This window comes from Periplaneta americana, chromosome 4, assembly GCF_040183065.1.
Source record: "Periplaneta americana isolate PAMFEO1 chromosome 4, P.americana_PAMFEO1_priV1, whole genome shotgun sequence".
Lineage (NCBI taxonomy): Eukaryota > Metazoa > Arthropoda > Insecta > Blattodea > Blattidae > Periplaneta > Periplaneta americana.
The window spans coordinates 162,980,484-162,995,244 of NC_091120.1; the positions used below are offsets into that span (position 1 = coordinate 162,980,484).

The following is a 14,761-nucleotide window of genomic DNA, read 5'->3' on the forward strand; positions in this document are numbered from 1 at the left end:
AAAAAGTTTAGTTCTTTACTTTAAAGATGTTCAATGTGTCCCACTTGGTAACACGGCACACATCAACCCTGTAGTCAAGTTCCACATAGGTAAATTTCGAAATCATGATGCAACAAGTGGAGATCTCGGTGATTGAACCTGTGTCTCTCAGATGTGAAGCCAAAACAGAAGCGCAACAAATTTGTCTTATAGGAAGACTCGGTATCTGACAACCCCATACGCCCGTTGCTGTGAACACAGTCTGGGTCAACAAGTGAAATCCGAGAAATATTGCAGTCTTTTGTTCCCTTTCTTTTCCATCAAATAAAAGCGAAATTACATCCCGTCCAACCCTCAGTCGTTTCTGTAATACAACTTCAACTCATCGCACTATAAAATGAAGATTTAAAACCAATTTCACGATTACAGAGAGCACCTCAAAGTATCTTAGTTCTTTTGTAACATTTCATGATAATAGAAAAAAATCTTTAGACAACTCTTCGAAGTTTGGATTCAGGTGAACACAATGCTGATAGTTGAAACATTTAACTAGCCTCTTTAGATAAGAAATCGAAGGCTAGTTGCCGAAGTCCGATGCACCGAATGGTTTTGAGTTGAATTTAATTTCACGAGGGAGGGGGCACTTCGACCCAACACTGCGACCTAGAAGATCTATTGCTTTAACTCTCGAACTGCTTGTAACCTATAAGATAAAACATTGTAATAAATATAAATAGATCATTTTCTTAATTAATAACAATGTAAATTTCCAATAAATGATTTCTTACCATCGCCACAGATACGCTTGATTGTACTTGTCACTATCTCTGTCACGAGATAGTTCTTAAAATGTATATTTTCCCCGCCATTCATAAAATAATTTGATATGATACCTCTTGCACAAAGGCGAGATCTTTAACTGAAACTTGATTAATATATTTCAGTATTATCTGTATTTATCCTGGTAATAATGAACAGTTTGACTCGTAGACATTTCGTTTTTCAGCATTAACTTCCCATGATTGTATGAGAAGATTCGAACAGAACGGCAGTTACGTAGACCTTCGGCTCCCCCTCCTACCAATAATGCATAACACAATATCAATACCGCGGTTGCTTTCGTCTGCGATACGAACTTTTTTGTTGATTTTCGAGTTTGCTATTTTTTTCTGGTTATTACATGCTTATTTAAGTTGTGTTAACTCTCGCTAAGTGGTTTTATTATTTTATTTTATCAGTCTCAGTATTTATTTTGTTATTGTTAATATTTTTGTTTTATTATTAATTAATTAATTAATTTGTATTACTATCTTTGTATTGTCTCCGTCACGGTTATTCTATTATTATTATTCTTGTTACTATTATTTATACATCAACATTATTATTGATATCTGTAAAATTTCTGTAGACTCTACTGGACTGTGCCCGAGCACGAGCATATGCTCATTTCGGGTATCTATTCAAATGTACCATTTCAATTGTAAATTGTGAATAAATTTGAATTTGAATTTGAACTAAACGCATTCCCCACTCATACCGGCTGCTTACACGCGTTCGCTCCGTACTCAGGTTTCGAGCAGGTAAGCCTACTCGTTCCATGGCCAGCCGGCTTTCGGAGAATGCTTGTCGCCGAACGGTAGCGCTATGTACAAAATTCGGCCACTGCAGCGTGAACTTAACCCGGGCTGTGGTAATGTTGACAGTGACATGTAAATAAATTATGGCCACAAGAATCAGAAGTTCAACGCCGAAAACTACCCAGCAACTCTGCTTCACTTGGTTGAAGGAAAACTTAGGAAAATAACCAGGAATTGAACGCGGGTCCAATCGTTCCACAGTCACAACGGTGGGCGTATAGAATGGCTTAACGTCCGATTTCCTTTGTTTCATAGTATGTCACTTTGATCAGTTCATATCATATCAGTCTTTACTCTTTCGAATTCTGCACACCTCAACACCAAATTACCTTTCGTCTCGTTTCTCTTATCTATACTCAAACCACGACGTAAATACTAGATCACTTATCTGTGTCACGCTAAGTATACCTCTTCATAGAACATCTTGTTATTCATCATCTTTTACAGTATCCACCTCGCGTCAATGGAATTCCTTGTCACAAAGTATTAGGGGCTGCAAGACAATAAACACCTTTAAAAACAGCTTAAAAGATAACCTTATTAGCATTTCATTCCAATCATACTGATTTAAACTATCACTGACTACATTGTTACTTCTTTCTTTAGACATCATCCTGATAGTGCTGTATTTTCAAAATTGTCTCATAATAATCTCTTTCTATTATCTAATATTATTTGAAATATATTAACATTCTATGTATTTTAGTTTAATTCTGCTACACAGTTTATTTGAGTGTTTAATTAATAGTTCATAGTATTTTGTTGTTTAATTCGTAAATAACTCTTGTATACATGTAACTCTCATCTAAATCAAATTGTTGAATTCTTTGTAAGTTCATGCATATGTATATATACTTTTTGCTGGTTGAGTGGAAGAGAAGGCCTTACGGCCTTAACTCTGCCAGCTAAAATAAAAATAAATCATTATTATTATTATTATTATTATTATTATTATTATTATTATTGATCAACTCAGTGCGAAAAATAAAACCTTACTATAGGCCTACTATTTTACTCGTAATAAAACTAATAATAATAAGAATAATAATAATAATAATAATAGTAATAATAATAATAATAATAATAATAATAATAATAATACATTTTTACAGAAGAGTTCTCCAAATTACTTGTCTTCACCCTTTCAGTTCCTAACTACTTCAGGAAATCAGCATCAATCTCTCCTTTCCATTCCTCGTCACAGAACTTCCCTACTGTACTCCAACCACGAGAAAGTCTTTGCGGAATGAGACCCAGCGGGGTAATACTGTGAATGAATGTTGATGTCATAAGATGTCATAAGGTCACACACGTGGATACTCGTATCTCTATTGGCTAACTCTCACAGCACAAACCATAACATTGATACACACATATTTATACAGGGACATCATTTTATTTTTACTAACATTTTTAATATTAACCTGTCTATACCTTTAGAGAACCGGAAACACCGCTTGCTCCCCCCTCCAAGACTGGAGTTCGATGATACTGGCGTAAAACACAGATCACTCTACTAGATATAGGAAGGAAGAAAAGTAGTTCATCCATTTACGTAAACTAGGAAATATCGCGATTTTGAGTTTGATCATTTTCATTAGGTTTTTCTTTAATCAAAGTACAGTACTGTATTAAGAATAAGTGTTTTTACTCACGAAGTGAGTTATCCATGCGAACGTATTCATTATGCAGTGTATATTATACTGTCTACAGCACATTAGCGTGCAATATAGAGAAAGAAGTTAAATTGAAAAATAATCATAATATGAATATTTAAACACAATTTTGAAAATGGTGGCCGTTCATTTCGATACAGGCTTCAGTTCTTTTGTGCATATTATCGCACTATAGACTATTGCATCTAATTCCAATTGCCAGTTTCGTCCTTCGTACTAGTAACTCATGTTGAAATAATTCTGTACCTACTCTACGTACTGTGAATTCAATCTTCACTTCTGCCCGACCCGAAAATATAAAATTACTCAGACATGCTATCTACTGTCCGTCCAAGTGGTTATGCCGCAGGATTGTAGAAAGGGAGGAAATCACGTGACAGTTAATTACTTAACGAGGCCCTTTTATTTAAGTTAAATTAAACAGCTGTATAATATTACGTAAACGCCCAATTCCTAAGAGAAATTAATGTTTTCAGAAAAGGGCTAAGACAGCCCAGCTATTACAGAGGGGCGAGCAGAAGAAGGTGGGGGAAATCGGGATGCGACGTAGGCAAACGGACAGTACCTGTGCGAAAATATGATTCAATATTGAAAGCTCTTTCGTCACTGGAAAACGCGAACATATTTCTGGAACGTACTATACTCAGTAACTCAGTACTGCGTACTATCTGCGGTCTTGGTTCTGTGTGGAATTGGAACTTCCTTAGTAGAAGGGGTGGGAGTGAAGTACATTAAAAAACTCAGGTACAATAAAAATTAAAGTAAAATAAAATGATGTCCCTGTACTACCCGAGTTACAAAATTATATAACTGTTAATCTCCTAGGGTGCTATGCACAGACATTTCGCTAGCCCGCGCTACGAGCGTGCTAAGCTAGCCCCGGTTATCGACTGGTTACTTGTACAGGATTCATATCATATCATATCGCTAACACTGGTTTATAAATACGAAAAACGTTAGTTCGCTGATCATTCACCGGAAGCCCACGCTAAGAATGTCTATGAATATGGCCCCTGGTCTTTTAATCCCTCCATACAGGAAATAACATATGCAGGAGAGCGCATGGTTTTTAAACTGACGTTATAACGGTAATATTATCTATCTACTTCGCTCCAATAGATGACACAATAGTAAGCACATTCCTTTCACAGTTGATCTCCTGGTTGGAGAACAGTATACTCATCCTCCTATACTGTATCATTACCTCGCCTCTGGAATTCGTTAACTAGTGACGTCAGGGATTTCCGGACACTGTTACAGTTTAGAAGTAAACTGGAGAAGTATGTTTTATCTCACGAAATTCGTTTCTGAGAAGCTGCTAGATTTATGTCAAAGTTTTTTTTCTTTAGTATTCTGGCAATAATTTCCTTTTGTTAGATTAACCCTTTCTCTTGTCTTTGTACCAGAATACTAGAACAGCTTATTGTCCCTTAGTTAATAACATTGGTGCTGAGTGACACTGTTATTTTGTGTCTGTATTTGTTGTATGTGTTTTTACTTTTTTGTTTGTTCTTTTTTGTATCATTTAATTTGAAAGACTAATTTTTATTATTTTCAATTTGTATTTGTATGTTCAGTTGTTTTTTTTATGTCATATTCATTCTGTCTCTCGTTATTACTGTAGATTAATTGCATTGATGTGTAATTTTTCTTGTAGTTGTATTGTATTTCCGGTGGTGTGGAAGAGAAGGCCTAATGGCCTTAACTCCACCAGAGTAAATAAATAATTAAATTAATAATAATAATAATAATAATAATAATAATAATAATAATAATTCGTGGTGCTACAGCCCTTTTAGGACCCAGACCGAATTGCCGGCTACTGACCTCACCTCTCCATGCGGAAGCAGAGGTTGACGATCATCTAACCAGAATCGAGGTATTGTGTGGTTAGCAGAATGATACCCCCAGCCATTATAGATGGCTTTCGTAATCGGATTTCGCTACCTATCGTAACTCCCCAAGTGCATCACGATGCTGGGTGGGCACCAGTCCCATACACTGGCCGAAATTTAATGAGAAAATTTCTTCCTCCATGAGCACTCCAAAACCAGCGGTCTCTATGCTTTCAGTATCTCGTCAGAAGAATGAGGTGGTGTGGTCAGCACTGTGGCCGCATTATAAAAGGTGCCTCAACGAGAATGTTGGATTTAATAACGTGAATAAATGCAACAAAACTAATAATAGAATAGATAACAGCGCCGCCAAACCAACAACGAGACAATGGCGCAATGCCCTAAAATGTCGTTGTTGTTGTTGTTGTTGTTGTTGTTGGGTTGGCGGCACTGCTTTCTGCTTTATTATCGGATGTTGTTGCATTTATTCACATTTTTAAATACTATTGTACAGTAATAAATTTAACAGGAGAGTGACCAGAACCCGGTGACATAGTGGAAGATCTGACAAAGAGAAAATCTCACCAGCAACCGGGATTGAACCCGGGATCTTCCAGTCCATATTTAGTTGCTATAGTCGCGTCGCTGTTATTTTCGGCGTGATTCCTCCACTTTGCTTATGCATTAGGAAGTGAAGGCTCTATAAAGTCCAGGTACTGTACTCCAACCATGAGAAAGTCTTTGGGGACTGAGACGAAGCGGGGTAATGCTGTGAATGAATGTTGATGTCATAAGATGTCATAAGGTCACACACATGGGTACTCGTAACTGTATTGGCTAGCTCTCACAGCACAAATAATAACATTGATGCACACTCATATTGATACTACCCTAGTTACAAAATTAGATCACTGTTAATCTCCTGGTCTTTTAATCTCTCCATACAGGGAATAACATTTGCAGAAGAACGCATGTTTTTTAAACTGACGTTATAACGACAATATTATCTATTTACTTCGCTCCAATAGATGACGCAATAGTAAGCACATTCCTTTCATGGTTGATCTCCTGGTTGGAGAACAGTAGGTATACCGTTCGTCATTTTTGTTCTTTCATTGCCGAGCTACCAGACTAGGAATCTGTTTGCCGCACCGTTAAACATTATCATGTCGTAGCTTCTATGATAATAAATCAAACGCACTGTAATTTTTAGGATACGTAGATAAATGTCTAACGAAAACATAGAAAAAAAATTCAAAATCAAATTTTTTTTTGGAAAGTGGAAAAAAAAAAAAAATATCTTCGAAGTGACCCGTCCAAAATACACATAGACATGATAAGCGACAAACTTTCTTATTTTTCACGTTAGATAGGGGGTCAAGGCGAGAGAAATATTTAGGATGAATGGAAATTGCTTGTAAAAGTGGCTGATACTCAAAATCTTTACTGGTTTGTGAATTACGACGAGTTAAAGAAATGCGTTTTTTCCGCCCTGGCGAACTTTCGTCTGTAGAGTGACAACTTAGTCTGTTAGAACTGTGGATTCTCTTAGGAATCATCGCTCTGATTTCAAATTTGTTTCAAAATATTTTTATTGCTTAAAGTTTTCGAGTTAATCGTGAGTTCTGAAATGTAACTAAAATCTTTCTAGTTCATAAATAACATCTACGCTGATTAAACACTAGCATGACATACTCCATCAAACATCTCTCTACTCTGCTTCCTTCACAATACACACAGCTCGTTCCTGGAATTCCTTGTCACAGGAAATCAGGAGCAGTTGAATTCCAAAATCTTTTAAGTACACTCTACTTAGAAATGTTTTTAATGGACAGAACTAGACTCTTGCGGAAGTTTCTAAATAGTCTTAAATGACCAAGTTGTTATTTTTTTCTCCTCTCTTCTTTTTTTTTCTTTTCTTTTTTTTTTATTATCTTGATATATTACTTAATCATTTGTATTTGTATGCCATATTGTACGACTTTGCTAATCAACATTTTATGTCTTGTAACCCACATGTATTCTCCTATTAGTATATTAACTGTATAATATATCTCAAGTGAATCAATCGTCGAATTTATCTCGAGCATTTTAGGTCTTATAAATTGTGTGTGTATGTGTGTGTGTGAGTGTGAGTGTGAGTGTGTATATTCCCCTTATGTTATGTAACTGATTTTGATGATGTGTAATTTTCTACTTTATTTTATATATTATGTAACCGATCTTGACTATTTGTAATTTTACAGTATATTATGTAACTGATCTTGACTATTGTAATTTTCTAGTATAGGCCTATTTTATGTAATTTCTAAGGTATTTTCTTTTGTGTTTTTTGTAATATAATTTTGTATTTCATGTATATTATTGAAACCTGGTTGAGTGGAAGAGAAGGCCTCATGGCCTTAACTCTGCCAGGCAAGATAAACCTACTACTACTACTACTATTAAATTGAGAAAAATGAAAAGAATGTCATGGTAGTCTTTAAATTTATTATGGGTATTTTCACCTGCGACGTGATTGGCTGCCGGAAATAAGAGCGACGCGACTATAAATCACATTATTTTGAGCTGCCCGGTTGTCTATAACGCAATATATTATGAAAATATTCTGCACTAATATTGAAGTTGAAGCCTTCAGAGGAAAACAATAAGATAGACGCAAAATATTAATGCATCAAGTTTAACATTAAATTGCTTGATGTCTTATGAGAACAGATTCGCTAGAAGAGATGTTGATGTTATAATGCTCATTTTTCAATATATCGTAGTACAATAAAACGAACTCTTAGTCGGAAAGAACGGAAGAATACGCAAATTAAATTTTATAAACGGTGGCGTTTTCTGTCATTTATGCAAGGCAAGACCTCAAAGAAAAATTGCGTCGTTAGGAATGAAATTCCTACTATCGTTGCTGTATATTTCTTACTGGATCAGAAATTATGATATATGAGTAGAAATGAAATGGATTTGTACGAAAAAAGAAAAGAAAAGTATTAAGAAAAGTTAAGTAAACTGAAGAAATCCTGTGGAATGAACGGATGTTGTAAAACTACGGAAAGTGATATCCGAATATCACTCCACGAGACATTACATTGGTTGGACGACTTCGATTGATATTACGTAGTGTGGAGTGGATTGAAAGAAGACCAAATTTTAATCATGATTGTTTCAAAATCTTCCCATCTTCCTAAACGGTTTAACCGCCAATGCTGTCTGTGAAGAGGGTGCTGCAAAACCACTGGTTGGAGGAATACAGACAGTTTGAAATGTCTATACGCGCTGGAAAAGTTGGTTCAAGAATGAATTGTATATAGCCTAGTCATTTTATAGTTGTGGAAAGAAAAAAAGACTATGGTTAGGCAAGAATTCACAGGAAATTCTTGGAGGTTTACGTTTCGAATATTTTGACTATTCTTGGCTTGACGAAATGATGCTTCAAACTTATCCTTTTACTAATGGCGTACTTGATTGTTCGTCATTCACCAATATGAATCCAGTTGTGTAGAACAATTTACTGACAGAACACATTACATTACAATTAATTATAAAATTGCAAGTAAACAAGAAATATTGCTTTAAAATAGCAAAAAAAAAAAAAAGCATTTATTAGTAAGAAACATCTTAAGAAGGCAACATCGGCAAAAAAATTGGCCCTATCACTTTGATTTACTTCAACTCATTTATATCTATATAAATGATGATTTACTTCCACCCAGTAAAAAAGGCATTCTGCCGAACACCCGGGCTCTATAAATAAATATCCACGTAAAATTAATTGCGACTGTACACTATAGATTGTCGTTGAGGTGGTGATAGGATAGTAGAGTAATAAGTGAATACACATTGAAAGGAACAGCGACGAATTGTGAGATGTTTTACCATCAGTAATTCCACTTAGTGTGTCCGGCACTGAATTGGACTATTTCGATGGTGTTTGGGCAAATGGATATGTCATATGATGAGTTTTGAGGTAAATGAAAATTAGACTTCACACCCTTATCGAAAATAATTTTTTACATAAATAAAACACATCAGATGCTAGTATTATCACTAGGGCTAGGATTTTGATGAAATTGCATCTTTTTTCTAGTAAGCCAGCTTTAATGTTTATATGTCATGTGATAAACTGAGTGTTTTAAAACACATTTGTTAGGACATTTTTTTTATTTTTGCATTTTTACCTCTTACAACTCATAAGAGCATTTTTTGTTTTATTCGATCATTTTTGAGTTATTTTCATTTAATTTCGGCCATAAATCCCCATTATTAATGTAAAATATTATTTATTTCCTTTTATATTTCCTGTACATATTTTTCAATTAATACCCAACATTTTGTATATTATTTTAATCGTTTTTCTACACAAATATTGTCATTTTAACGTAGTACACCCCACATAATGGATCAGTCCAACCACTCCTTCAATATAGACTCTTCTATACCTGCTAGTTCCGGATAAGAGTGGCCTTGTGGTGGACTACATGGAACTACATCAGGTAAAATAATTAATTAAAGTGTACTACTTAGAAAAATTATGTGAAATTAGATAAACTTGAATGTTGGTACTAGAATTTAATTTAATTTCTAGTCTAAATATTAATATTCCTACTAAGCCAATTCTTATTATTATTATTATTATTATTATTATTATTATTATTATTATTATTATTATTATTATTATTATTATTATTATGTAAGATAAATTTTTAGGGAATTTTTAAGGTCTTTTTTTAAGATTTTTAGTTCATAAATGCATTGTTTTTTTTTTCATGGTTTATAGGTCATCAAAATCATAGCCCTAATTATCACAGTCTAGTATATACAGTCACGAGTTGTGAGGGTACTAGGAACAATAGACTGCGCAGGTACTTTTCGCATTGTCTGTAATGAGGCGATAGTAGCGATCCTAGTGGTTAGCAACTATCTATAGATGCATATTTACTACGTATTGAGCTTCGTGACTGTATATACTAGACTGTGATATTATTCTGTTTTTTACACATACACTTGTAGAATTAACTTGTGCATTCACCTGGAGAACAAAACTCCATTTGCACAAAAAAGACTTGACCCCCTTTACCCGAACACCATCGATTTTTCATGCGAAACTTTTACGTTAGCAATGTCTTAATGTTTAGACTTTTAACTCTGAAATGGGAGCAGTAAAAATTTAGAGTAGGCTTAATATGTTTTTGGTGTGTATAATCTGTGTCGGTTTGATTCCGTGTTGTGGACAAAATGCGAAGACGATGTTTATACCTTGTTTAGAAATAACTGTTGCTTTCAGAATTGCACTAGAGTTGATCTGGTAAGTTGTTCCTTCCACCAGCAGGTTCGAGCAAAGTAGTTTAGGAATTCCATTTAAGCGTGCGAGGCGGGTTGCATTTTGGAAGGGGAAACTAAATTACCTCCGGGGAAGGACAAGTTATCAGTGAAAGAAAATGCGCGAGTTAGTTCGGGAAACATAATTTTACTGAGAAAATTGACGCGAGACTCAGGTAGAGTAGAAAGTGGGCGGGGGTACAGATATGAATCTTGTATAGGCATGCTGCAGTAAACAGAGGGTGCTTGCCAGAGAAACGAGGGAGGCCGAGAGAGGAGAAACAAATGACAGTTTACTAATCGGTAGATAAAATAGATAACTAATACATAAGTGACGAACAAAATACGGAATAAAGTGAATAATCGAATGGGCTAAAACACCAATTATGTCCACCGCTGTGGAGTAACGGTTAGGACGTCTGACCGTGAAACTAGCGGGCCCGGGCTCAAATCCTGCTTGGGACTGGTTACCTGATTGAGGTTTTTTTTTCAAAGTTTTCCCTCAACCCATAAAGAACAAATGGAATGTAACTTTCGGCGCTGGATCATGGACTTCCCTCGCTAGCATTATCACCTTCATCTTATTCAAGACTATTTCTGTAGAAAGTCAAAAGTTATGGCGTTTAAAGGTCAATGTCCAATAAGAAGTAAAATCTGTATTGAAAACAAAATTCTAGAACAAGTCAACACATTTAACTATTTAAGGTACCGTCTTTCAGATGAAAAAGAAAAGAATATCGATTTTAAAATAATTACTTTTATAAAAGTCACCGGCATTATCAATTCAGTTTTCAAGCCTAATTTAGTACAGAAACATACAAGATTAAAGATGTACAACATTTTAGCACTATATATAGCCCGGGTCAGCTTACTTCATACCCTAAGGGTGAAACCTAACCATTTTTCCCCCATTACTACATATGCTAGTGGATTGTGGTGATTTTCTAGTTGCAGGTTGAATTTTCTTTTGCCAACTTTGTTTCGAATTTTGATTCTGACAAATACTACAAATGGTAGTGATTTTGAAACTAGTATGTTGGCAGCCGAGACAAATATCGACAATATGTGTCGGTACTTGAGTTCCATGTAATTGAAATTGTACTAAATTTCTGAGCCTGTTACTGGAAGCTAGTGAAATTTTAACACAATAATAATTAATTAATATCAGTAATAATATTAATACATAATAGTTACTTTATGTGTTGCGTTGTGGTTATAATTCAAGACTATAGACAGGTAAGTTTTAGGAGATAGTACAAATATTTTCATGTGGTCAAACAAAATATATTTTTAGGTTAGGTTTCGTGAGTCAGGTTTAGTCAAACCAATGAATTTCGTAATGCCAGACAAAATACTTGACATGTTGATCCCTTTCGCGTATAGTTTGCCTATGAAAATATTTTACAAATTATTGAATTATTTAGGATACCTTTCCAAAATAACGTACGGTAAGTAAATAAGTCATTTAGTACGAAGGATCATGTAATATCTGGTAACAGTTGGTAACACTGACAAGACATCAATATTTGCTGTTTGGGAACTGTTCTTATGTGACCCTCACTATACTTTAGTCTACTATGGATCAAAAGCCTGGACTTTCACAGAAAAAGATATTCAACGTATAACTACCAACGAAATGAAATTCATGAGAAAAACGGTACGATACACACTTTGGGATAGAAAAAGAAATACGGAAATTTTGGAAGAATTGAATCAAATTTTCTTCAAATCTATAGAGTTAATTGAAAACAGCATGTTGAGAGAATGCCAACAGAAAGATGGCCAAAGGCAGTGCTACATTACCGCCCTTCTGGACAACGATCTGTTGGAAGACCTGTCTCAGTCCTCGTGAATGGAATTCTCTACCTCAGAAGATTAGGGGCTGCCAGGCAATAACCACTTTCAAGAAAAGGCTAAACGATTTCTTACGGGCGCAGTCAAATTGAAGTTATTATTGTGATCGAGTTTAATAATTTAATTTAATTTAGGTATGACTATCATTATTATTATTATTATTATTATTATTACATAATTATTTTATTGGTGTTGTGAAGATGAAAAGAATTCTCATTGTATTATATTAATTATGTATTATATTGTCTTGTATTGTAGTATTGTATTGCTTTGAATTGTATTGTATTGTATTAATTATGTTATATTCATAGCTTTGTAGTAATTTTCTAGCATACTGGTAGAGTGGAAGAGAAGGCCGAATGGCCTTAACTCTGCCAGTTAAAATAAACCATTATCATTATTACTATTATTATTAAAAAGATGGCATGAGACCATTGAGACCGCACCAGACCACTAGGTCTAATGCTTGAATTAGATGATGATGATGATGATGATGATGATGATCTTATTCAGGCACTAGATAACCATAGCAGTTGATAAAGCTCGTAAAATAACTAAGCGTATGTGATAGGAAGTTATTAAATATAATTATTGAAAATAGGGAAATGAAAATGAATGAGGCTCCTTTATTAATGCTTTTTGTTCCAAGTAATGTTTTGAATTCTATATGTAATTTATAAAGCCATAGGTCTAATTCGTAGAACACAGGCTGCAGAAAAAACTATACAATTTTCATGTAAATAGATTCAGTAGTTTCAGAGAAAATGCACTTAAGTTTGTAAAATATCAACTTACGGAAAACTGCATTTAAAAAGAGAGAAGGATATATCCGATACATGAGAAGCCAAATTTAAAGAGGTTATTTAAAGGACTTATCTGCAGAGATAGTCCCATAATATATAGATGGCTGAGAACCAGACTGTTCTAAGTCCAACTTTTTATAAGACAGAAATCTGTGTTTCATTGTGTTCCAGTTCTCGTCTGCATATATGAATCGAACAAAATTATAAATATTCCCCTCCATAAGGTTGCTATGAAGCTATTCCAAATTGTTTCATGAAGCTTTGAATGTCAGGAACTTAAAATAACTCTCCTGAAAAAAAAAATAGTAAATTGGACTTGGAACAGTCTGGTTCTGGGCCATCGATATAAATTAGTGCTGTTGATCGATCAAAATATTTAATCGATTAACTATGAATTTAATCGATTAATCGATAGATTAATTTTTGTCAAATTTAACTTGTGTTCGGTGATAAGCATAAGTATTAAATTTTGTATATCTGTATATATTGTATCGTTATATTACAAAACAACTATTTTAATTACTTGCTAACATATTTATTATGAGGTTTATAATTTATTGTGTCAATTTTTCCGGAAATTTTTTAGACAAACATAAATAACAAAAAGTATGAACACTCACCTAGTTAATACTGCTTCATCCATGATTTTAAACAGGTGAGTGCATTCACATGCTCCGAATTAAGTGCCGCTCTACCTTTAGTAACAATGTTTCCTGCATCAATAAACACGAAAAAACTGTATTTTTTTCCTCCACGATCGTTCAATTTAAATCTACCGAGTTTACTTCTCAAATTCTCATATGGGATAATGGAGTTTACACTTTTCACAAACCACAGAAAACTGTTTTTTTTTTTTTTCCTTTATCAAACTAAACACACAACCTTCATATACAAGCTCAGTACAGAAACTGAAACTGCATAAGTACAGCGGTCGAAATAGAAGACTGGCCCCTATTGTAATCGAATTACCAGATTTTAGAAAGAGAAGAAGGTAGTTACGCTCTCATTTGCACACAAAGTAGACTTGGCTATTTTATAAGGGATGAGGGAGACGAATCCCAGAAAAATATGTATTTCATATGGTCGGAAGATGAGCTGACAACAAGGTGGAAGTTTTCTTAGAAAACCGTAAACCTTAATAAAGGTTTCGCATTGTGTTTCAACTTTCAATAGAGGTAGACTAGGTCACTGTTCTCATATCTCCATCTCTTTCTGAAGTGTTTATGCAAATAATTTCCCTATGCTAACTGGTTTACAGTTAGAAAATAATAGTACTATTGTGCTTTTAAGTAAACAATTTCCGAGGAAGAAATATTGTTGGAATTTTTAGTTTGAGTTTGTATTAACAAATAATAATTAATATCAATTACAACTGATTAATTTTAATAAAATCGATTATTCGATTAAATACTTTTTATCGATTAATCTTACAACAGAAATTGATCGATTAATCGATTAAATCCCACAACACTAATATAAATTGTTTCTAAGAGCATGTTTTATAGTTTTTTAAACACAAAATAAAAAATCGAATTTTTGACCCTTAATCACTACTCAGTCTTCTTAAATTATAAATGCAATCACAAAAAACAATGGGTACTATGTCCATTTGTGTTATAACTCTCGACCGGTAGGAGCGCATATTGACACATTAC

At 34.2% G+C, this 14,761-nt stretch overlaps 1 protein-coding gene across 2 annotated transcripts in view; it reads left to right on the forward strand.

Moving 5' to 3' along the window:
• The window catches only part of LOC138698379 (glutamate receptor ionotropic, kainate 2-like), a 1,224,444-nt gene that overhangs the window by 555,731 nt on the left and 653,952 nt on the right, over positions 1–14,761 (forward strand). The gene's annotated exons all lie outside the window — the stretch shown is intronic.